Raw genomic sequence first — 7,577 nt, forward strand, 5'->3', positions numbered from 1 at the left:
CATGCTGATCAAGAATATATATACTTGGTGGGATCTGCCGCGCTTCCTTCTGCCAGTTACATGTTTCAGCTCCCTAATATACTCTTGTACATTTTATGTACAGACCCTATACCCCCGTATTCTCATAGGCTACAATTGTTATATCTTCCATCACTTAATACCCGTAGGATTTTATTAGGTAATGTTTTCATACATAAAATTATTATCGGTGAAGTCGAGTCTTTTGCACCTATTAGCTACCATTTATGTACCACAATCCGTTTCGGCTTCCCTGAAAAAACTATAATCATTTAGTCATCCCTTTTGCCATGAGAGCTCGGTCAATTTGATCAAATCAAGCATACTTAATGTAAAAATTGCAAGCGTTTTTGCAATCTAAAATATATATGCTATAAATATTAGCATATTTAAGTATATATACTCAATCGATATTTTAATTTGACCGCGGTAATAAGAACAGTTGGATTGCTGGAGAAAACGAATGAAATTTATTTAAGAAAATGTGTAGCCCTATCTCCCTGTCTGACTGTCCGTCCGTCTGTCTGTCTGAACACCTGGATCTCAGAGACTATAAGAGCTAGAGACACCAAATTTTGCACAAAGATGCCTTATGTGTGTACGCTTTACGTTTGCTTTATTTTTTCAATTTCCCCCCGTAGGGTGGAAGTGGTGGCCCCTACGGTGTTTCGGGGTCTGACTTTCCATTCGTATAATCACCTATATCTCGGGGACTATAAGACTTAGGGACATCAACTTTAAGCCCCAAGTGCCTTATATGAATAAGTAGAAAACGTGGATTTTGGAATATTCCTCCCTCCCCCCTCTCCCCCGAAATCACTGATTTTCCATAACTCCCGTATTTCTAGAAATTTTTCATTGAAATACCGCCAGTTAGTGATAATGAGTCCGTATGCCAAGTTCTATAATGATAGTTTTGTTATAAAGGAAGTTATAGCCGAGCGCTACCCGCAGAGTATTTCAAAGTCGGGACACCCAACATTAGCTTCTCCGCTTGTTAATAATAATGGAGATGTGTTCGTAAAAATAAATTTTAGCATCAAACAGTACGCTCAAGTCTTTAACATTGTAAATTCGTTCCAAAGGAAAGTTATTTTAATGATATGAAAAGAAATGAGGATTGCATCGGTGAAATGTCATTAACTTACATTAACTTACATTCCGAGAAAAGTACAATTGGAAGCATTGAGATCAGACTGTAAATATTCCAGAAACTACGCATCTTTATAAGACAAGCAAAGTTTTACGTTATCGACATACATTGGGATACGAGAGTGGGTTAAGGATGACGGAAGATCGTTTATAAAAAGACTAAACAGTAAAGAACCGAAATGACTACCCTGAAGTTACTTTAACAGCTTTATACAATACAATAAGATTTTTGGGAAATCCCAAAAGTCCCTACATACAGATCAATAGCTCATGATTGACAGAGTCGAAAGCCTTTTTAAAGTCATTCATAACAAACGATGAAAACTCGAGGAGATTCGAGATTGAACGGCGTTTTATAAAATTATAGACCTGCAAAGGTGTTGTAGCTGAGTTGCTAACAGTTTTTCCATTTGCTTAGGGATAACTGAAAGTGTAGCAATCCCTTTTTAATTTTCAAAATCAGATTTAGATCCGCAAAACTTTGCTTAAGTATTAGCAGGTTAGACAAAGTGGAAGGCTCATCGAGAACTGGCATGAATATGCAGTTTGCCTCAGGCATATTGACGTAAAAATGAATATTGGACGACAAGAAACAATTTGTTGTGTACAAATCTTGACACAAGAGAGAATGCTACAGTCGAGCAAGCCCGACAGTAAAATACCGTGTACCCTCCACAAAAAAAGGAAATTGAAGAAATATAATTTTAAAAAATTATAACAATTGATTAAATAAAATAAAAACCAGAGAGAACGCTACAGACGAGCAAGCTCAACAGTAAAATAGCCTGTACTTTCCACAAAAACGGAAAATTAAAAAAAAAAAAACAACAACAGCTGCGGGCAGAGCTTCGGCAGAGAAAATATTTTTGACTATCACCTTGATTAACCTATCGTAATGAAACTTGGCGGACTCATAATCATGAACTGGAGGTACTTGCGAAATTGGAGTACACAATTCCAAAAATTACGGGAGGTATGGAAAAAACACGAATTGCGGGGGAGTCGGGGATGTATCAGAAAAAAACACAAAGTCGAGTCGACTCGACTTGTCATCCTGTTCATTAATATATACACATTGTGGGATCTGCCACGCCTCCTTCTGTGTGTTACATACATTCGCACAAAACTAATATAGCCTTTTACCCTTTGGGGTATACAAATAATCAATATATACATACATACAAAAGTGAGAAGAGATTAATAAACAATTTCAACAGCATACATTTACATCAGAATCGTGTGTGTATGCAGTACAAGAATAAATCAAAGCAGCAACAACAACAGCTGCGGGCAGAGCTTCGGCAGAGAGTATATGTATGGCTATAACTTTCTTCATAATTAACCTACCGCAATGAAACTATGAAACTTAGCATACGGACTTATAATCACTAACTGGATGTAATTTAATTCAAAATGCCAAGAATTACGGTAGTTCTAAAAAAAAAAACACAAATAGTGGGGGAGTAGGGGGCGGGGTGTATCAGAATAAAAAAATAAACTTGATCTGCCTAGGGCTTAGGGGAATCTGGATACCAAGTTATTGGTTATTCTAGCTCTTCATTTCTGAGATCCTTGCATTCGCACAAAATTAGTAAACCCTATCACCCTTTGGGTACAGTGTATAAAAAATTGGCAAAAAGATTTGCAATGCTGGCATATGTTTTTGTAGTAGTGATCAGAGAACTGCAGCGGTGCACCGCAACAATAAGTACACCGCATACCTACTTAGAATATTTCACTCACGATCACACAAAACACCGCATAAAAAATGATGCGGTGTTGATTATACTCATGGCCTTCTTATACTTAGATCAATGCAATCACAACAAGACTTTTCGCTATCCTCTTCACTCATTTTTGTACTTATGCGGTTGGTGATTGCAAAGAAACTTGTGAGAGTAAAAACCACCACCAAATGTTTGCGATCAATTGAGTATTGGGTTTTCTCGCACTCGGCAATTTTTTTACTCTGTCTTTTTGAGTGTTCGCTCTGCACCATCAATTCAGATGCGGTGCCTGCAATACTTGTACTTATGAAAGTATAATTTGCGATGTTGACCTTGGATATTCAGTGCACATGTGTTTACACGTATGTACATATGTATGTAGTAGAACATGTATGTATGTTCTTTTGTGTGTACACTGTACATATTCCGCTACGATTTTGTTTTGGCTATATCGCTAAGAATACAAACATAAACAAGGCAAGGTAAAAAAAAGATGTGTACAAAATTAAAAGGATTTATTTAATTCATTTTTTTGCTCTTATGAATACGATCATCTATGATCGATTCAACACTAATGAGGCTTATGCAGCAATTAACTATACCCTTCCATATGAAGCAGAATGCAGAAAAAAATAATTTACAGTGCATTATGAGCATACATAAAAAAACGCCGTTATGCACATGCGTTGTTTTCAGTACTTGGTCTTTGCTTCGCTTCGATTTTCATATGCGGTGTTTGCAGTACCCGGTCTTTGCTTTGCTAATCATCACATTGATTTTGTCAACTCTTCTCTCATCGTTTCTTGCGCACGCAATATTTGTATTGTGCGCGTATGAGTATAAGTACGATTGCAGAAAACGACAACAAGAATGTGCGATGAAAAAGTAAAGCAGAAACCGCATACACCCATGATCGAGTACGAAAGTGATCCAGTCATACCAATACAAAAATGCCTTTTGAGTATGTCACTGAATTGACAAAATAGTATGCGGTGGCGATCACACCGCAACCGCTTTTTCAGTAAGTATACTTAGAGTCACAAAAATAGGCACTCATGCAGTTCTCTGGTAGTGATGTAAATATGCATCAATGTATCGATTTTAACGTAAGCGATTGTTTTCGATTCTAACTCGATGTTTTCAAATTCGATGTTACGATCGATTTTTATACAAATATCGATGTTGCGGACACTCCTAAGCGGGGAAATCCCAGTAAATACACAAAAGTAATAAAACTGTGATGTGCCTAGTATCAAAAAAAGTCCTAAAGAACTGCTAAGAAACCATGACAAATCAAGTTGTTATTCCCATTTCAATCGTTAATTCGAAGCCTAGCATATCCTTAGCTAGCAGGAATCCCACAATATTTGTTTGTTAGTTGGGTTTTGGTTCGAATCACGCCGGAACCATCAAGGCTGAAGACTGACTGAAATTTAACAAGTAAAAAAACTAAAGTCGGGTGTCCCAACTTTGAAATACTCTGTACATATGTTTGGAATAATTATAGAAATTAAAAAAGTAAGAGAATTAAAAAAAAAAAATTGATTAAAGGGGGTATAATTGCACATATACAAAGCAATTGTGTCTATGTGAGTGTTTGTATGTTTATGCGCGTCTATTCGTGTCTGTGTAAACATGTTAGCAGTCAACCAAACAGCTACATTAACAACAGCCGCGGGCAGCGCATGAGCAGCGCTGCAGCAGAAAATATATTTATGGCTATAACTTCTTGTTAAATCGGTCTATCATGATGAAGCTTGGCGTACGGACACATAATTACTAACTGGGGGTATTTACAAAATTTTAGTTCGAAATTCCAAGAATTACGAGAGTTAGAGAAAATCGCTATTTGCGAGGGAGAGGGGGGAGGGGTTTACATAAGGCATCAGGGACTAAAATTTTGTGTCCGTAGGTCTTATAGTCTCTGAGATATAGGCGATTATACGAATGGAAAATCGGGAAAACCCCCATAGGGGGGAAGTGGAAGGAGAAAATAAAAAAATTAAGGCAAACTTGCACAGCGTACACACATAAAACATATTTGTGCAAAATTTGGTGCCTCTATCTCGTACAGTCTCTGAGATCCAGGTGTTCATACGGACGGACAGAAAGGCAGATAGAGCGAGATCGACTCGTCTTATCATGCTGATCAGGAATATGTTTACCTTGTGGGGTCTGCCACGCCTCCTACTGCCTGTTCTTTCTGTTACATGTTTCATCTCCCGCAAACCTATTATACTCTTGTGAATTTCATGTACAGACTATCACAAACTCGTACTTTCTCGGACTAAGCAGAATCTGGACACCAAGTTTGGTTATTATAGCTCTTATACTTTCTGAGATCCTGGCCTCCATACAGAAGGACGGACAGACAGTTGTACATGTACATGACTCGGCTTGTCACCCTGATAACGAATTTTTCTAAAAATGTATTTATACTTTATGGAGTCAGCCACATATGTATATGTACTTGTACCCTTTTATCCTTTGGGTACAGGGTATAAAAATAAAGTATTCACATAAAACCATGTCAAGGAACCATACATATATATATATATATATATTTGTTTTTTGTCTTTTGAGTGGTTGGACGTGGTTCCTTGACATGGTTTTATGTGAATTTTCCCTTTATACCCTGTACCCAAAGGGTAAAAGGGTACATATGTGGCCGACTTCATAAAGTATAAATACATTTTTAGAAAAATTCGAGATCAGGGTGACAATCCTGACTTTTTTTTTAACATATTTTGATTCTGCGCACTGCCATTTTACTGTGAAAAATCAATTTTCAACTGTTTTTCGCCTTTTCACAAGATTATAAAAACAGCTATTTAATTTTTAATTAAAGAAAATTACTGCTGTATATTTCTGCATTATCTGCCGTTACAAATATTTATTATCTTACTTACTTTCAAAGTGCTTTATTTCCGATTTATACTTTATACACGAGAGATTTCCAATAAATAGTAAGTAAGTCACTACTAACTTGATATTTTAAAATTTATAAATTTATATTTTTCCTTTACGTCTAAATACACAAGTTAAAGTAGTTTGGGATAGATTTTGGGGCACCAAAACTATACTGGACCTTTCATGCCGTTCTAGTGTTGTGAAAGCTTTCTGGAAAGCTTTTAAATGACATATGACATCTGCGCGCGCAGGATACTAAAAGGTTACCAAATGTGTACTAAAAGCTTTACATACATGATGATGTAAACAAACAAAGCTACCACCTTTGCCACAATTTATTTGTTTTTACATATGTATATGTATGTACACATATGTAGGTATTGCCTATCTTTGCTGGGCAAAGTATTTGCTTACAAATGTACAAGTATACATATTTAATAATTATTTATTATTGCCACATTGTGGTCATTTCCTGAAAAGTTTCTATAAGAACTAACCAGTAGCAAAATACTTAGCTAAGTACTGAAAGCCGGGGCATAACAATTATAGTATTAAACAGCATAAATATTAACTTCAAAACTTTATTTCTTTTGCCCGATTGAAGTTAGAATCAGTGGAGGAGCTAAGCGCGTCTGTGCATACAGTGAGTCCCAGCTTATTTCGTGCAGACGCAAAAATTTTTTGAAATGCCACTACAGGCAAAATATGAACGTTAGCCAAAAAATGAAAACGCCAGTTTGTTGATAACTTAATATATATTTTTAAAGGGATTGCATTGTTTTATATTAATAATATTTAAATAAAAAAATAACAAAACTAAAAAGGCAGGACAATTTTAGGTCACAGCTTAATTCGTGCAGTGGCTTCAGACTTAAAAAAATGTATTTTAAATTAATATTTAATATTTGGTTTGGCCAATTTTATATTAGATAAGGGTTTTCAAATGGTTATCGATAGAAGCCAGAAATTTGTTTGTTTTTTCCAATGGTGTTTTTTGCCATTCTTCCAATATGGCCTCCTTTGGGTCATTTATGTTTTAAATTTGCCCTTTGCTAATAGCTAAATCCAAAATTGCCAAACAATTTGATATTATATTTAAGTCTGGTGACTTAGCTGGCGGAATCATACTGTGTGGACAGTTCCAGATCAGCCAGTTCTGCACAATTCCCAATTTATGTTTTGGATCATTGCCTTGGCAAAATGGAGGAGAGTTTCTGCAGAGGATTTCTTTCCCAGTTTATCTTCTATTTGTACGGCCAATTTAGGGCTGATAGCATGGGGTTTTCCTTAATTTTTCCTACTATACGTCGCTTTCCCGAGTCCGTGAAAATCTAATTTGGAGCATTTCGACCATGAGTGGCTTCCCTATTCTCACGTACAAGGTGTTCAATGATGCTCTGCACTTTACCAGGACTCAGATCTACGAGTTCCGCTATTTTCCGTTGGCTCATGCCTTCTTTATAATGCAATAACGAGCCAATAAGCGACCCATACTTAAAAATACTAAAATATTTATATTTAATTGGGAAAAAACAAAAAAATTTATGGAAATAAATTAGTTAACCCATTCCTAATTACAATGGAAGAAGAAGAATTCCATTTTGCTTAATCATTCGACATTGCTCGCGACCTTAAGCCACTGTACGAAATAAGCAGTGACCTTTTTTTGGTTGCAATATGATCCATTTCTGTTTTGTTGAAAAATAAAGCAATGCTCGAAATTCACTAAACTTGTTAAATATATTATAATTAAATCGCTACAATTCTGCA

The 7,577-nt window shown here is 36.0% G+C and overlaps 1 protein-coding gene across 2 annotated transcripts in view; it reads right to left on the reverse strand.

Annotated features, from left to right (window-relative positions):
• Window positions 1-5,952, reverse strand: part of LOC115628654 (synaptosomal-associated protein 25) — a 183,891-nt gene extending 177,939 nt beyond the window's left edge. Inside the window, exon 1 of one of the 2 annotated variants that reach the window (XM_030524822.1) lies at window positions 5,807-5,952. The gene's annotated coding sequence lies outside the window, so the exon portion shown is untranslated. The remainder of the gene's footprint in view (window positions 1-5,806) is intronic. The other variant, XM_030524821.1, reaches the window with a different exon arrangement.
• Between the last annotated feature and the right edge of the window lie 1,625 nt (window positions 5,953-7,577).

This window comes from Scaptodrosophila lebanonensis, unplaced genomic scaffold, assembly GCF_003285725.1.
Source record: "Scaptodrosophila lebanonensis strain 11010-0011.00,11010-0021.00 unplaced genomic scaffold, SlebRS2 tig00000122-arrow-arrow-pilon, whole genome shotgun sequence".
In the NCBI taxonomy this organism is placed as follows: Eukaryota; Metazoa; Arthropoda; class Insecta; order Diptera; family Drosophilidae; genus Scaptodrosophila; species Scaptodrosophila lebanonensis.